This window comes from Ursus arctos, unplaced genomic scaffold, assembly GCF_023065955.2.
Source record: "Ursus arctos isolate Adak ecotype North America unplaced genomic scaffold, UrsArc2.0 scaffold_4, whole genome shotgun sequence".
NCBI classification, from domain to species: domain Eukaryota; kingdom Metazoa; phylum Chordata; class Mammalia; order Carnivora; family Ursidae; genus Ursus; species Ursus arctos.
This window is the reverse complement of record NW_026623056.1, coordinates 55,758,089-55,777,285: the sequence shown is the minus strand read 5'-3', so window position 1 is coordinate 55,777,285 and position 19,197 is coordinate 55,758,089. Positions and strand designations below refer to the sequence as shown.

The 19,197-nt window shown below is 34.3% G+C and overlaps 1 protein-coding gene across 3 annotated transcripts in view; it reads left to right on the top strand.

The window, feature by feature from the left end:
- EPHA3 (EPH receptor A3) overlaps nt 1-19,197 on the top strand; it is a 348,397-nt gene that overhangs the window by 76,432 nt on the left and 252,768 nt on the right. The gene's annotated exons all lie outside the window — the stretch shown is intronic.

Sequence of the window (19,197 nt, the reverse complement as noted above, 5' to 3'; positions counted from 1 at the left end):
TGTTTGGCTTGACTGTGTATCCCTAGAATTAATTGGTAACTATCATAGAAAATATTTGTTGATGTCTGTTGTGTGTGTGCATTTGCCTGTGTATGAAAAAGCTAAATTAAGCAGCCGTCCTGTCACCATAGGCACTTATCTGAGATAATTGACCATGACATAGCTCTGTGGCATCACTTAAAGAACTGGGCTGAGGAATGCAATATAGCAACTCTCTTGACTTGTTGGAAAAGAAATCCATTATGTATTAACTAACACAAAAAAGTTCTTAGCACTTCAGTTTGACAATTTTAAGTATATTTTAAATTATGTAATTAATATATCCTAAATAAAAAACAAGCAATCTGAAGAAATACAGAATTTTAATGGGCATTTGGTTTTCATTTGTTTTCTGATTTAATTATTTGTATTATGAAAATAAATAAATTGATTCATTATTTTTCATAGTTACCGCTATAGTACCAACACATAATATTTCTTCAATAAAATGTCATTGAGGAAACAAATGGATGAGGCACATCTAGGCAGGCATAAGCCAGTTAGAGTCTCATTCTACACTAGGCACACCAATGACATCCATGTTGCCAAATGCAGTGGATCACTCCTCAACCCTCATCTTTCTCAGCTACTAGGAGCATTTGACCAAGCTTGTCATTAATTTATCTTCCCCTTCTAGAAACTCTTTCTTCATTTGGTATTGCCTAGAGTGTAGTAGTTTAATGGATTCCAGTCTGTTAAGAAGATGTTGAAAATTTCTGAAGGGAATAAACTTGAGTATTTCTCAAGTATGGATAGGATTAAACAAGGATTGATCTTATATTATGAAGTAAGAAGTATACCATAGGCTTTATCTGATACAAAGTGAGATTCTGGTATTAATGTCCAGACTTTTATTGCATTGGTATAATGTCCAATCCTTTATTCCAAGTATAGTATTGAAAACTATACTAAACCTAGCTCTGTTTTGAGCTACACTTCTCTTCTTGAAAAGTCCTGGTTTCCAGGTGATGTTACTGTGAGTTTTTCGTTGCCTTATATCAACCTGCCCTAACTCAGTTGTTTTTATTCCAAAAGAGAACCCTTGCTTTCATCTGCAGTATTCTTTTATATCAGCTACTCTTTTAAAAAAAATCACTTGAGGTACTCTATTTTTAACAGTGGAATTAGTAAGAAGGCATTAATTTTGCCTAGTAATGCTCTATAATTTATTATTTATATATTCCTTTCATAGTGCTGTAGCCCTGCTATTTTCTACCCAAATATAATAATGGAAAATAAATTTTAAACTCGGCTACTTTTATTTGGAAGCATAATTTCAACATTAGGTCTTAGCTGAAAACAGGTCTCTCATTGTGCAGAAACTTGGACTCTAACACACTTCCTGTGCAGCACTATTAAACATCCTCCATCTGTAGCAGTTCAAGGTTTTACTACTTAACTATTTCCTGACACCATGACTACTTAAGCTAAAGGGTTTATCTGCTTCTGTTTTTATATATCTCATTGAAATCAGGTCACATTTACCTGAACTTATCTTACTTTTTAACCCTTGTTAGGAGAAACTGATTAAAATATTTAAGCTGGACTGATAATAATAAAAAAAATATATAAATTCTTTTTCTAACTCTCTTCAAAACTCTTTGTTTGCCAGGCATATCTGTGAAAACATTTAAACCAGAAATTTTGGAGAACAGTATGATAAATCAATTAACTGAGCACCAAAAACAACCTTTACTTGAAATATTATAATTTTCAATTTTGCATAAATGTTATTACAGGGTGTATTCTTTGCTAGGGCTTCCATAACAAAGTACCACAGACTGGGTGGCATAAACAACAGAAATGTATTTTTCTTAATGGCCAGAAGTCCAAGATCAAAGTGTTGTCAAGGTTGGTTCCTTCAAGGGTGATGAGGGAAGGATCTGTACCAGGCCTCTCTCCTTGGCTTATAGATAGCTGTCTTCTTGCTCTGTCTTCACAAAGTCTTTCCTCTCTATGTGTCTGTGTCCAAATTTCCTTTTCTTATGAGGACCCCAAGTCATAGTGGTTTAGGGCCTGCCCTAATTATCTCAAGGTTATCATCTCTTTATAGAACCTATTTCCAAATATGGTTCCATTCTGAGGAACTGGGTATTAGAAGTTCAACACTATGGATTTGGTGGTGGTGGGAAACAATTTAGCCTATAACACATGGTTAAATGCTTACCCATTTCATGTTATTTATTTTATTGGAATAATTAAAATATAATGTTCTTCTTTCATAAGTTGAGCAAATATTTATTAGCTGAACCCTGCTAGGTACTATTGTAGACTAGAAGACAGGAGTGTTTATGAAAAATTAAAGTGGAATTTCTTAAGACCATCAATGTGCTTTCTAGCTTACCATGGTTCCTTTGCGTCCCGGTTGTGCCCAGCTAGCTTTATACTTTCATATGATCTGTCCCTGCAAATACATAAATTTTCAAGCACTCCACTGGATTCTGCAGCTACACAGAGAATTTGTACAAGATCACATAAATTTACCTTCAGGGAAAATGGAACCTCTTTGGAGAAAAATGTTTAAGCAAGTCGATGCTGTAGGAAGTAGTATATCTAAGAATAGGTCTATTTAGGAAGTGATGCTAGTGCAGAGCTGAGAAACAAGCGACTCAGCCTTAACTTAGTGGAAAGGAAAACAAAAATCTTCACTGACAAGGTGCCATACGATTGGCTTAAAGATCAAAGAGTAGCTCACTGAGACTGAGTAGACACTGGGAAGCAGCAAAGCTGGGAAAACAGGAATTTTGATTCCTATTTAAGTGAAAGAATGACGCAGAAGTGTCTTTGGGAACTCTACTCCCCCCCGCAAATAATCATGATAAAATCCAGAAAAAAAAAAAATAAGCAGAACCAAATCAACAGAGCAGTGTGATGAAGAGTGCAATCTGTGTGCCAGAGTGCCTGAGTTCAAATCTCCTGTCACTTCCTAGTGTGTCAACAAGATCTTGTGTAGTCTTTTGGAAGTTTAGTGTCTTCATTGGTGGAAGGAGATATTAAGAATCCTTTATCCTTTAGGTTAGTTATGAGGATTATATTAGATTATACATATCAATAACTGAGAAAAATGTGTGCTTAATAAAAGTCATTCAGTGCATGATTATGTTGGGGACTAGTCAAGCTTGGTGAAAGAACACCACAATCCAAGAGGAGAATCCTAGGCATTTGTTCTAGAAACCACATTACGGTGTTCATTAACTTACATTTGACACCTAAAGACTATTGGATGGTTGTTGATATTAAAAATACTGTACTCTGGGCCTTCTTAGATCCAGATTTATAGGGATTAGAGTTAACCATCTTCAAAATCACAAGGCTAATATTTTGAAGCAGTGAACTATGACAATGGATAAGGGGAGAATACACTATGTAGAAAACCAATACTATATATATATATATATATATATATATATATATATATATACACACACACACACATATATATGTATATATATAATAAAATAGTATTTATTTTATTATATTTATAAATTATATTTATTATATTTATTATATTTATAAATACCACTAAATGGTATTTATAACAACCTAAATGATTGTGGGATTTAAGAATTAGCCCTCCAATAACCAGAGTATAAAATTAACTAGGACATCTCACCAGAACATTTTCTTTCAAGTGTACTTATAAAAATCTGTAAAGTTTTCCTCAGTTTAGTACTATAATCCTAATTCATTACACAGAAGTGACTTGGGTTCTATATTTTGAAGAGGATCATAATGCAAACAAACTGGTACATGTCACCATTTTAAGTGCCAAATAGCTCTGGATAGTGCAGGCTTCTGGAGGCATGTAATTTTAGGAAAATAACATTGGGAACCATCCTGCTGCTAATCCAGCACAGATGACTGTTTTAAAATATACCAGCTTTAGCTTCATTTGACCAAGAGATCAGAACTGGGCATCAGTTATAAAATTAGAAGTAGAATTTAGAAAAGTATTTTTAAATTAGCATGTTTTCGCACACCTATTATTTATACCTCAATTTTGGATTTATCTGTGGATATTCTCTGAAATATTTTGTAGAAAGTTGAACAAAAATTAGTTTTGGTAGTAAATAGAGGTATAATGACATAAAATTGTAGTTTATGTTAATATAATATTTGAAAATACAAAATAATATATTCTGTTGAATACCTTCTCTTTATGTGGGCCATTTACAAGGTATAGGAACATTTGAGATACAACCTGCAAATAAATAGTCAAACTGTGAACAAAGAGAACAAGAACTCTGTAACTTAGGTCGCTGACTATGATTTTTGGATTTCAGTTTTTTTTTTTTTCTTAAGTTCAAAATTGCCCTGAATGTAATTATTAACTATTTCCCCAGTTGATAATGGCCTTGACATTACTGTGGGAATAATTGTTCCAATTTGATAAACTTATTTTGTACAACTTAATTTGTCATTAGAAAATTTCTCTCAATCATTTTTATTTAAATCAATTCCTTTTTCTTTGAAAAATTTTGGTACACAAAATAATGTTCTGAATATATGCCATTTAGTTTTGTAAGTTTCTCCCAGTATGTTTACTTGCTATCTAAATATTAGGTAAATAATATTGGACCATTTTTCCATGCTCACAATGTTTAAATTTTCATTCATCCTTAAAATTTTATGAACATCTCATGTAGTACACTTATCTCTAGTCCTGAGCATGTGGTTTTTTAGCATTCCATCTTTATTTCATTGTTTTTACTTCTAATCACATTTACTTTGGGTTGTAAAACACTATACACTATATATTGTAGAACATATATGATCACAGTTTTTGTAGTGGATTTGCCACATTTATTTTGTTTATAGATGTCTTTAAGTCAGGATTGAATTAGAGTTTAGTCTATTCTCAAATATTCTTTTGGAGTGTAGCTTTTATTTAAAAAATATTAATATTTCAAAACATGCTAAAACATACTATAAAATAAAAGAACAGGTTTCATCTAAAAATAGAGCAATACCATGCTTTTGGATTTGTTTCAAACCCATTAATCCTGTAACCAAGGGGGGATTTCCAATTGAAATTTCTATGGGTAACTAGTAGATCAGTGTTCTACCAAAACTGACATGAAAATCAGTCCTTACTTTCTTGCAGAGGTAGTATGGTATATTGACACTAATATAGGACAGAGCATAAAACCTGAATCTTGGTTGGTCTAGTTGGACCCTTATTAGCATTGTGACATTGGATATTTTTATCTCCAGATGTCAATTTCTTTACTTGTAAAGAAAGTCTCAAGGTCTCTTTACGTGGTAAATGGATTATTCCAGGCTCTGTATCCATGGAATCCACTGATTTTTTTCTGCTCAATTATAAAATGTTTTTTAAAAAATTACAATTACTGCCTCAACTTCTTCTCTTCTATACCCTCCTTAATTCCACAAAGTTTTGGAAAAACCTCTGCTACCTATAAAACAAAAAAAAAAAACATTTTTATAAGTCACCAAGTCAGCAATATCCTTCTGTTTTCTGGTTTATTCTTCTTAGACCATATGTTTTTTACTCTATTCTTCATATTAAATTAAAAAAAATCTTGAAATTCTCTCTTGTCTGCTGTCTCTGACTTGTTTTTTTCCTATTCCAATCCTACCTCTATAATTGCTCCTTTTCCAGCAGTATTTACTATACTTAACTTAAAAACCTTTTTGTGATGTGGAGATGATTTCAATATAGATGCTTTGAAAGAGCAATTTTTATAAACGTTCCATTTCTTTCATCAGCTCATCTTTCTCTTCTTAACCTCTAAATACAAAGCATTTCAAATACGGTCTCTAAAATTCCTTTTTTTCTTTTTTAATCATCGTAACCATTCCCAAAGCTCTAATTATGCAACTTCAAAATCTGAATTTCTACCCTTATACCCCGTTAGTTCCCCCTGACCTCTAGATGACCTTTCTAACCTTTGAAAAATTCTTTGTGTTTCACATTGACATAACAAACTTGGCTCATATTAAACAAAACTGATCCTCTTCTTCCTATAACTTTTCCTACCTCTATTGCTGCCTCTCTCTGCTAATGACATTATTTTTAAGTCACCAACACAGATCAGTGGAAAATAAGAAAGGCTTAGTAAGGGAAGAGTTGTGAGTTTGAGTCCAGGTTCCACCGTTTAACAGCTGTCCAATTTGGGGCAAGTGGTTGAATCTCTTACTAAGCTTTCCTTTGTCTCCTTTGTAGAATTAGTTGATCATAGCACCTGCTGCATAGGGCTTTTGAAAGGATAAAATGATGCATTTCTGAGAAAGCCTGTTACTAGTAACATCCTCATAAAATGGTCAGTATGATTATCAAATGTTAGCTTTAAAACCTCAGAGTCAAAAAAATAAAATAAAATAAAACCTCAGAGTCAAGCCAAATATCTATCAATTGCCAAGTCGTAGTCCTACTCCTGAAATATTAGTCTCTTTCAAAAATTAACCCATTCATTTTCTCATTCAATGAATGGATGATGTGGATCCCTGTCAGGCGCTGGAAATCAATAATGAGCAAAATGGCCAAACTCCCTTCACTCTCCCTTAACTAACCACAATAACTCTCGAATTCTTCTCCCTCCACTCCTCCTCCAAACCATCCGAAATGCTCTTGCCAAAGTGATGTCCCTAAATCTGATCTTTGTTTGAATCTCTTGAATGATGAGAAAAGCCTCAGTTACATTCCAAACCATTGACAAGATCATCTGCCACTCCTCCAATTTTCTACTATTCTCTGTAGAGCTGCCAGATTGAGGCTCTGCAATGTAAGTCTTGTTGGTTCTCTGCTCAGATCCCAGGATTAGACCTTAGTTCCTCCAACTTTCCCACTCTGCCCCTGCTATATTCTTTCCGTTCCTCTTCCTAGGACATACCACATACTCCTCAGGGCCTGCTACTTCTTTTTCCTTTGCCATGAATGCTCTTTCCTGATGCGTCCATACTTCTTTACTCAAATATTTCCTCAGTGAAGTCTTCCTCTGCCATGAGCCATCCTTTCAGGGTTTTATTTAAACATCTCCTTTCTGGTGAGGTCTTTCTGGGCTGTTGGTTTTAAAATCTCCCCCCCCCCATCCCCCTGCCATACAACTGTCTCCTTGCTTCCTTTATTTTTTCTTAAAACATACCACTACATAAGAACACAAATTTTATTCTTTATCTTGTTTGGTTTTTATTTGTTTCTTAGCCTCTCTTCCACTAGAATGTAAGCTCCTGGAGGAGAGAAATTTCAGATCATTTTTGCTTGCTGCTATAATTCTAACACCTAATGGAATCCCTAGTGTATAGGGGGTGCTTAGTAAGTAAATGCTCAATTAATCAAGGAAGCTTCATCTCTCACTTAAGCAGCTTCAGGATGACCAAACTCCGTTGGTATTTTTGTGTTTGTATGAGTTTTTCCATACTGTTTCCTGTGCTTGGAATGTGTTTTTTTTCCCCCTCTTTCTCCATCATCACCTGTTTTTACAAGTCAAAATTCCACTCATGTTTAAATTTCTTGCTTAATGCCACCTCCTAGCTGCTGTTGTCTTTCTCTGGTTTCACACTGGTTGTTGCCATTCTTTGATGGATAGATCACATTCTCCACCCTCCTCTAATGTCCCACACCCAATCTATCATCAAGTCCTCTGGCTCTACTACCAAAATATTTCCAGAGTTTGATCTATCCTCCACCAGTAACATCCTGTCCTCTGTCACCTGAGCTATTATAATAACCTCCTAACGATCTCATTTCTTAGACCTTTTCTCCTCACAGTTCATTTCCTACACAGCAACCCTTAACCTTTTTAATACATGAGTCAGACCATGTCACTCTTGTGGCCAAACCCTTTACTGAATTCTCATTCTCTCTCACATGGTCAATGAGGACCTAAATGCACTTATATTCAACTACCTCTCTGATCTGATATTTCATCACTTCATGCCTGGATCGCTCCATTTCAGCCACAATGGCTTCTGTGTTCTGCCTAGATTTTAACAACATCCTCAGTCTCATAGTCAATAGAGTTTGTGCTCTCAGCCTGCGATGCTTTATCAGCAGATATTCTCTTGGCCTGGCTTCTCCCTTCATTCAAGTGACTGCAAAAATGAGACCTTATTCCCAGTTATCCCATTGAAAATATCATTTTAATCAACTCACCGTGTCCTCTTAACCTATTTTTATCTCAGTTTTTCTTTGTAATGAGCGTCACCACTATACCTATTGTGTGTGTTCCTGTGTGTGTGTGCTTACTCTTTGTTTTCTTTCAAGTAGAGCATAAGCTTTATGAAAACGCCGTGTCTTCCTTATTATGGTTTTCACGAAGAAGAGGTCCCCAGGGCATAGAAGAGTACCTGACCTATAGTGAGTTTCTGTGGAATAAATGAATGACTGTCTAATGTTAGACTTACAGACACATATTTCTGTTTTTCAAAATGTAAGATTTTCAAGGGCAGGAAACCATGACTTTTCATCTTTATCATAATGGTAATACCAGAAAACAATTTTGTCATATGTAAGTGCTTGATATGTATTTGTTTTATGTAGTTAGTAGGTAAGAACTATGTAAGCACTTATTAACTATCAATATCATCTATTAAGCAACTGAAAAATCCTATGTGCAACTATTATTATCTCCATGTAGACATGAGATAATTGATACAACACACGGACTAGTATGGAATAAAAACATAATAACAATATATATTTTTATTTATTAAATTATAAAATATGAATGGGGCACTTGGGTGGCTCGGTAAGTTAAGCATCTGACTCTTGGTTTCGGCTCAGGTCATGATTGGCAGGGTTGTGAGATCGAGCCCCATGTCTGGCTCTGTGCTCAGAGGGGGTGGGCTTAAGATTCTCTCTGCCTCTCTCTCTACCCCTCCCCTCTGAAAATAAATAAATAAATCTTAAAAAATTATAGCATATGACTGTTAATATGTTATGTAGATAGATTATATTTAAAAAAAGAATAGCGAAAGGAATTGGAGGGCAATGTCTAATAAAATTACAGAACTATATATAGTACCTGGTAAAGTGTGGAATATTATTGGCAAAACTTTCACTCCACATAGAATATCAAATTTATCATAGATAAAAGACAGCAGACTCATTTATAATAAAAATATGATGTAGTCCAATATTCAGTTAACTTTTGTCATTTATTAATTTATTGAATTTCAAAACAATGAAACAACTACACTTGTCACAATCATGACGATCTTAAATGAATTTGAAGAAATACTAGACTAGTTAAAAAAAAAAGAAAGGGAGACAAGGAAAGCTTGAGTTTAAAAAGTATTTGCATTATTTTATAAAGAAAATTATAAGGAAAAAAAAATCTGTGTATTCTAATGACATTTTCTGTTAACTTTCTCTCAGCAAGAGAGAGAGAGAAAACAGAAGTGAGGTGGGGGCAGAGGGAGAAGGAGAAGCAGTTTCCCCACTGACAAGGAGCCCAATGGGGGGCTAGATCCCAGGACCCTGGGATCATGACCTGAGCTGAAGGCAGCTGCCTAATCGACTGAGGCACCCACATACCCCAATTTAGCTTTGGCAGAGTAATAAAATTTGTTTACTGCTTCCTGGGTGTTCTTCCATCTCCAGAGTTTACTATTATTTTTTTTCCCATTTTATAGTTGTGTAAATTAAATCATAGTCTGTTGAATCTCCTATTAATTAGCAGAGCTAGGTTTCTAATCCGGGGTCCATTTGTCCAAAGAGTTTAGACTTTTAATCTGGGTTCCCCAGGATACTCAATGGAGAAAGGATTAAAATGTTCCTGTGAAGTAGGGTCCCCCCCCCCCCCCCCCCCCCCGCCGTGGAAAGAACTAAAGAAGTCTGCAGCTTTAAAATCATTGCTGTAAAGCAGCTTACATTTCAGGGAATTGCTCTCAAGAATTACACTTATTGTGTTAAAAATAAACTTAGTTATCTGAAGATCTATGAAACTTAGCATATGTTCCACAGTGACATGAGTTAATTTCATTTCCGTCACTGTGAGTGCTCCACAGGTATATTGTAAATTGCTATGAATTACTGTGGCTGTGACCCATTATCATAGCAGGAAATTACATGAATCTCACAACTGATATGAAATGTACTGCTGTCACTGCTATGCATTAATTTCTAAGTAGTTGGCCATTTGTAATAATTCTGTAAATGTCCATCTTAGCACAGTTTTCAGTCTAGACAAGTTAAGCCAATGTGCATGGAATTTCCCCCCATTATTTCCAAGCAGTTATACTGAATTCTAAAATTACCTTTCTTTGGACAATTTCATATTGAACATTTTCCCAAGAATTGGAAACATGATAGTTTCAATGTCCTACTCCCTAATATTCAAGGGAAATTTATTTCATAAAGAGTAAAGTCATTTGGATATGTATGAATAGGAACACAGAATGAGAAAACCTCTGATAAATATAAACAATTTTTCCAAATTTTATGGAATGGATAAATGATTTATTAAATTATGTGTTAACCGCATTGACTTCTTTACTGAGATAAGTTTTAGATAGTGGTATACTTCATGGTTATTGTCCTAAGAATAACATATTTGCAATTATGTTTCTTTTACATTATAAATAGAAATATTTCACTTTTAAAACCACATCTCTATAGGGCAAATTACGTTTTCTTGTATTTCCTTTGATATTGACCTTTATCCCCTTGCAGAAAAAATAAATTCAAATAGCACATTTAATTGAAAAATGTTGACAATGGTGAATTTATATAAATTTCCCCATGGTATATTTTATATTTTAGTACATCATATCTGTTGCAAGTCAGTTCCTCTGGCTAGAAATTCACTCTTTTTTGGTAGACCTTTAAGCATTTTGATGCGTTTTTGAAAGTTTTTCCATTGCCACCCCACCATCTCCCAGACTTTAAGATTCTTTTTCTTCATCTTCCAAAATTTTGTCACCATCTGTTCCAAAAATCTTTTTTCTCTGTTTATAGAATTTTAATAGACCAAGTTTTAAATATTAAAAATAAAAAAGAAGCATGATACAGATTATACTTCCATCATGTTTTATATATTTTCTGAGAGTGATTTTTTCTTTTTTTTAATTTAAATTCAATTAGTCAAGAATCTTTATCATAACTTTACAGACACATAGTTTTTAGAAATTCACTTCCTGCTTCTTTTTAAAAAAATGCAAAAATGCTTATAAACATGGAATCGGTTTTATATTTACTCAGTAGGGCCACTCTTTGAGACATAACTATACAAAATATTGATTTTTTTTTAAAGATTTTATTTATTTATTTGACAGAGATAGAGACAGCCAGCGAGAGAGAGAACACAAGCAGGGGGAGTGGGAGAAGAAGAAGCAGGCTCATAGCAGAGGAGCCTGATGTGGGGCTCGATCCCAGATCGCCAGGATCACGCCCTGAGCCGAAGGCAGACGCTTAACCGCTGTGCCACCCAGGCGCCCCTGATTTTTAAAATTCAATGCATTATGTATCCAAAAGCATACTCCTGTGCTTTGTTAGTTATGTAATTTAATATTAGGCACATTACGTGATATTTAATTTTAGTAAATTTAGTAAATTGGCTACTTGATTTTAGGCACAGGGTTAGATGTTTGAGAGGGGAAGATGAGCCAAACCAGAGACTGTGTAAAGGAGAAAGAATAAGAATAAAGAAATAAGTGACTATGTCTTTTTTTTTTTTTTTTTTAAGATTTTATTCATTTATTTGAGAGAGAGAGAGACCATGAGCACAAGCTGGGGGGAGTGGCAGAAGGAGAGGGAGAGAGAAACAGACTCCCCTCTGAGAAGGGAGCCCCACGCCAGGCTCTTTCCCAAGACACAGGGATCATGACCTGAGCCCAAGGCAGATGCTTAACTGACTGAGCCACCTGGGTGCCCCATAAGTGACTATGTCTTTATAAAATGAAAGTTGATATAACAATGAATATAACATAAGGACAATATATTTCTTAAGTACAGGTACCTTGTCTCCTCTAAATTATTGATATAGAACTTGGCACACAGTAGTTATTCAATATGTATAAATTAAATGTTCTTGAAAGGAGATATGTAGAATCTAATGAGAACACTGTTTCATAAGAGAAAATTTAAAATAAATGTATTTATTTATGTGCATGTTCCATGATATTTTTTCTGTCCATTCTTGCAGTATTTCAGTAGAAACAGGAATCTTTCTGAGATATTTTTTAGGCATCAAAAAGTTCTAATATAATGAGCTGTCTTACTCTCTGCATTTGTGGGTGTATCCTGCATACATTCATAAGAAACACTTATATCCTTTTATAATCTTTTGGGAAATGTTCAGTGTACATTCATTCAATAGAGGTCATCTTTTTAAGGCCACTCTTCTTGATTTTGCAGTGGTCTTTCTAAAGCCCTCTCCTTTTCCCTGGAGAATCAACCCTCAGTCCAGAGCTGACCATGTACCTCTCTTCAGTGGTTTCTCACTGTAGCAAATGAAAACCAGGCATGCCAGGTGATATTTCCACGTCGGCCCTGACCCCTCTGCTATAAGTAACTGCCCACAGACCACCGCTCAGTGCCCTGTGTTCTATCCTAACTGGAATCTAGTTCCTTGAACAGGTTCTGTTCCCACACATGATATATATATATATATATATGGCACCATTTTTCTACCTGTAGAAGTTCTATCTTTATTATCTGTCCATCTCTTCTTCCTTAATGTTTTCCCACAATTTCCTTCCAGTGGAAATGCTTCCTTTCTCCACAGCTCTTTGCAGTACCTTGAAGAGCAAGCGTATCATCCTTTGCCTTATGTGACACTTTGCCTCTCTCTCCAGCATCAACTTCTGGATAGCAAAATTCACATGTTACTTATCTTTTTACTACCCACAGTTTCTAATCTAAGCTTTACATAGAAATATTTAATAAGTGCATGTAGAATTTAATGAAACTACTATGAGAGAGGCATCTTAGAATATCGAAATCACCACAGAAAATCATGGTAGGAAACTACCAAACTATAGCAAACTATAAAAAAAGTAACATGTCTAAAACCAGTTTTCTGGCCTTCATGCCGGGAGAAATATGTGCTTGAAGGTAACCCTCCCACACACACTGTTTACATCTTTTTGTAATGCACATGCTTTGCATTTACCACCAGATGTGAAATAGAAGAACACTATGTTGAGATTTACTTTATTTGTTTTAATAGAATCTTACAAATCTTTGTGGGAGGTAGAAGATGAGGTTATTCAGGTGAGCTTCTATAAGGCATGTCTGGGACTTGGCAAATCCAAAATCTTCAAACAGATGGGATGAGGGCTGAGGAAAAGGCCATTCTACAGAGAAGGAGAAGTGCTATCTAGAAACTTTAGACAAAGTTTCTGAGGAGATTCAGAAGTCTTGGAAGCTGGTATTGGAGTATGTAGCCAAGTCAAGTAGATATCAGAGAAAAATAATCCAGTTGGCAAGTTCATATAACATTGGTTCTCAATCTTAGGGGTATGTTAGAATAGCCTAGGCAATTTAAAAAGAATTAGTTTGGATAGATGCCCATGAAACAGTATTTTTAAACAGGTCCTTGACTAATGTTTAGCTGGAAATAAGAACGATTGATGTAGGGAATTAGACAGACTGTGTGGTCAGAAATATGGCACACTCGTCCACAGGTGCAAAGATGTGGCAACTGCCCTGAGATCTCAGCACAGTACCACTGACTCCCAGCTGGAAGGAAAATGACTAAAATCAAATCATGGAATGGAGAAGCAGGGGACACTCTGGTTCTTGTCTCAGTCCAGAGGTTTAAGGAACTGAGAATTACTGAGAATGAGGATGGAACCATTTGTGAGTGTGAGACACTGGCTAAAGAAAGTAAGGACAGAGGATCCAAGGTAGACCCAGATAGGGGACCCAAGAACCACCACCCCCAAAAGCTTTCTGAAGGCACTGCCGTTAACAGGCTGCAGCTTATTACAACTACAGAAAGTAACATGGTGCATCCAATGTTCCTGAGAATTCTGCACAGGGCTCTTATATTGCCCTGGTTCTAACTCTTTGTCTCACTCTCTGAAATCTTTTGTTGGCTTTCCTTATTAATAATCTCTGGCTTTTCACTCCTTTCTTGATTTTTCAATCCTTGTCAGTATACTTGACCCAAGTGGGATGTTGTCCTCTCCATTTAAATAAGGCAATTCTAATTTGATGATAATCAACTTTCTGCCGAATACTTAGGGGTTAAAGTGGCTGGGGGCGTGGATTGTAGTCATTTTAGGAAGATTGTCGGCCATATCGCCCCAGGCAAGCCCCTTTTGGGCATTTCTATTCTTAGACTCTAACCACACCTTGTTACCTGATACTGGCTTTCCAACATCAAATCCCCTTCTCTCTCTTCAATCCCTGGTTACAAATGTAGTTCTCTGATTTGACCAAAAATCAACATCAACAGCAAGAAAATTAAGGAAAAAAAAATGTATTCCTCATTTGTTTCAACTGTTTTATCTTATTCTACCTTTTCATGTAATACTATTAGAAATATATATCTGTGTCTGTATGTATGTGTGCTTTTCAGACCAGATTGGGCTAAAAACCTATGAGTAAATGGAAATATAATGATTTTTGTAGATATAGCTGTGCCTGACACTTGATGGTGACATTCTTACTCTAAGGGATTATGCATCTCCAGCTTTAAAATGCTGATGCATGTTAAATGTTCAGATATTTCTAGGATGAACACTGAATTTTGAAATAGCTATGTGTGTGTACAGATGGGAATAAACCTGGGAGTAAGAAACATGAGTGGAGAAAGAATAATATGAATCAATTTAATATCACATACAATTATTGAGTGCAAGATTAGTCATCATTATCACATTGCAAAGTGCAGAATTATATGTTTCTTATTAGCCATTGAAATGCAAATGTAATGTTGTAAACACAAGAATATCAGTGATCATTTTCTTTTTATTGTCATCTGTAAATTTCTGAGAAATTGGCTTTAAATTTTATAAGGTAAATCATGGGAAGTTCTTTTTCTTACTTTTCAAGTATTTCCCAAACTATGTTAGCCTATGCACTAAACATATTACAGGTTCTCCTCTCTTAAAGAAAATGTAAACATTTTCCTCCATACTCCCTTTAAGCAAGTAGCTAAAAAATGTATCCAAGAGAGTAATTAATATAGAGTATAAATCCTTAATTACTATAATTAAGATTTATCAGAATGATGGTTATTAGGTTAAATGTTGATCAATTATTAAAAATATGCTTTCCTCTCAAAATACATGTTTCACTCAGTGACAAGGAACTGTTCTATCTAGAAAAATACAAATTGTCTCTTTTGTATCCTACCCTGTGTTTTGATAGTGGGGAGGTTCATTGTGTTTATGCTTCTGGGAATAAGTTTCAGAATGACCTTTTTAGAGAAGGAAGTCTGGATACAGGATTTTCTTATGGTTGTAATAATTTGGAAAAAAAAAAAAAAAACAACGAAGAACTCAGCTCCGGGCTTTGTGGTCTAATAATAAAAGCTCAGAGTAAGAATGTGGGAATTAGGAATTGTTGAATTGGGGGAATTTAACCTTTAGAAAAAAATTTGAGTTCTTCCTAGTTCTGTATCCCCTTCTGCTGAAGAAAACCCCTTGCTGAGATTTTTTTTTTTTTTTAATTAGGAAAATGAAGGGAAATATGCTTTCTTTGTACCGCCTGATTCTATATGTCACCAAGTCTATATGACACCCATTTTTCTTTTTCCAAGTTTTCCTTGGGACAATTACTATGGCAATATAGTATTTCTAATAATTTATGAACATCACACATTAGGTCCTAGAGTAGGAAGAAAGGGTAAACATGGACATTCTTTAAGTTTCTAAAGTGTAAACATTACAGCCATAGCTTTAATTAATGATTTCTGTTGTTGCTGCTACTGTTGAGAAAATGCTCACTTAGGGATTTTATTTCTACTGTCTTTAGTCCCCAGCAAATGCTAGGGCTTGGAACTTGCTGTTTTTGCAAGTGGACTGCGATGGCAAACCACCATCACTTAACAGGCAATTTGGTCTTCATTACAGATTAATGAAGTGATAATTGTTCTTTGCAACCTTTTATGTGCAAAGCATGCTGGTGCTGTTTGCATTATCTTCTTGCAATTTCTACCTCTGCATTCAAGGACTTGTGATAGCTTGCCAAATTAACATTGAGAGGAAAAATGTTAAACTACAGTGAGATCTCTATAATTAAAATCATATTTTATATCAAATGATGAAAATCTCTATATGGTCATTACCTCTCTTTGATGTCTAGTAAAATACTATTCATAGCAGAATATATTTACAACCAGTTCATCAGTTGAAGTACAAACTCATATCTATTCTGTTAAAAAAAAAAAAGACAAAAAGCCCCCCAAAAAACCTTGACCTAAAAAGTTTTAAGTCACTTAATTTATTTTTAAATAATGATATCCATGATCTAATTTTCTGTAAAATGTCTATGTAAAGCATTTATTCTATGGAGTCTTTTCCTAGTTCTATCATAGTTCTTTACAATGCTATTATAGAACCAATGTAAATAGATTCTACATAATACTGAGTTTTTAACATCAGAGTTTTTTGAAGTTCCAACTCTGTTCACTCTTTATATTCTTCTGATATTAAACATGTAAATGAATTTTACTTTGACTGTGACTTTACTATTAAAGGCAACTCAGTGTAAAATCATCAGAACTGAGAATTATATGTACACCTTTTTTCTTAAGAGATCCTTGTATAATACATTCATAGAGTGCATGTTTGAAAATGGTGTATTAGTGGATATTAAAAGTACCGGGTGGGCATTTTCTTTTCTTATATTAAGATATATTTTGTATATCATGTCTAGGGTTTTCTAAAACAGTCTAAATTTATTCCTTTGTTGGACTTTTGGTATGACAGTGAAGTCAAGCCAATTTCGCTTCCAGGAAATGGGTGCCTCTCTTATATTCTAGACCTTGAATGATTAAGATTATTAACATAACTAGTGCTTTTTACTATTTGCTTTTGTTTTGTTTTTAGGTTGGTAGAGAGCAAGGGAGAATAAAAGTTTTTAAACTGTTTATCATATAGGTGGGGTCTGCAAATTGGATTTGATAATTCAAACATCTTAATGTAAATAATTGTTTTTCTAATGTTGTTAAAGGCCAATAAATGCTATATTTCTTCCTTGTTGTTACCATCAATTAAATAAATTAATATTTTATCTAGTGCTGTGACTGGAAGTTATGGATTGGAATTCCTGTGTGTTTTAATATATAAAAATAGAAAAATGTTCATATATTTTAAATGCCATCGATTTAGTCAAGTATTGAAAACTTGCCATTCCTGATGAAAATAATTAACTCTCTTAATGGAGAAAAGAATTTAGAATGTATTTCTAATGGGTTTCACAAGGATTTTATTTATATATTTATTTACAAAATTAAAATATATTCTGTTGTAAGAAATTTATATTTGTACTCCCTTGAATGATTGCTACACATATGAGAAAAATGATAATTTTTATACATCTCTCAAAAGATGAAATTGTGTGCTGCATATTATGGAGGTTATGAAGAGGTCCAAAATGTAGCAAATGCAGATGAAACAAAATTAAACTAATCTTAACATGCATCATGGATTAAAATTATAAATGCATAAGGCATTTAATAAAGGTTATATAGTACATATGGGAGGGGAGAAAAAAAAGAGAGAGGGAAACTATAAGAGACTCTTAAAGATAGAGAATAAACTGAGGGTTGATGAGGGGGAGGTAGGGTTGGGGATGGGTTAGATGGGTGATGGGGAGTAAGGAGGGTACTTGTGATGAGCTCTGGGTGTTGTACATAAATGATGAATCACTGAATTCTACTTCTGAAACCAATATTGAACTTTATGTTAACTAACTAGAATTTAAATAAAAATTGGGGAAAAAAACCCGCAAAAGTTATATAGTACAGAATGTTTCTTAAGAATGGCACGGGTATGGAAGGTTTCAACGAGAAAAGAGCACGGTCAAGTTGGGGTTATACCATAAACAAAAGAAGATCTAACATGGCTTTTGACAACAGTAAAAAAGTTCACACTGACAAGGACATAGTATTTGAAATATGTAATTCACTAATCTCCATTCAGACTTTTAGAAAAACATAAATATATTCTGGAATTGGTTTTTGGAAGAATGCCAATACCAAACTAAAGAGTTTGAAGTTATTTGTATAGACAATGGGCAGTCTAGAAGGCTTTGAATTCAAGTATGACATGACAAAAGATAGGTTTTCCTGGCAACATAAGGCAAAATTTGGCATGGCAAAAGAAGTGTAGACACAGGTATAATAGTTAGAAACAGAAGGTATAATAGTTGCAGAATTATAAGTACCACCACAAAGAACATGATGCCAGCTTAAAAGCTTCCCAGAACCCATTCTAAGGATCACAGAAAGCAGTGCTTCACTGTCCTAAAAAGTCTTGAAACTTTAAGTGTTTTTGCATTGAAAAAAATGTTGGGATAACCTTAACCGCTGTAATAACAAAAACCCAAATAGCCACTTATTTCTTGCTTGTGTAAAATTCAATGTGAGTAAAAGATATTAAGAATTGAATTGTTCACTACATTTACATCTTCTGTTTTCTGTGTGTAACTATTCGGTTTTTATTCTGTTGGCAGGGGGAGGGATGTTTGTATTTTTACTTCAAATTTTCTTTCATAGTTCATCGACATATATTCCTTGAAGTGACTGAGTATGTTAAAAAATGTCATGCATGGAGATATGTGGTAAGGATATCATTTAGATTCTCCTTATTTTGCCAGATTTTGATTTTACTAAATTCTGGACCAAATTGGGAAAAGATGAATAAAAATTTATTTTAGGCAGCAGTATTTTTCATTCTCTTTTTAAATAACAAACAAATAAAACACAATCAAAACCATATGTACAAAAAACCATTTCATAGTGTTATTTGAGATAACTGATTTGAGGTTTTGATGCTGGAATATTTGTCTAGGTAGAATCAATTGCTAAGCAACTTTTTTCCTGAATATCCCACAAACCACAATACAATTCAAATGTATTCATCAAAATTATAAATTATTCAGCATCAATGAACTCGGAGAACCTTGCAAATAATGAACCTACTTATAAGAATGTTATGGAGTTGCTCCATGTCATGATCTTTAATGAGTAACACTGAAGTTTCTCTCTAATAATTGTGTATATCCTGTGATTTCATTAA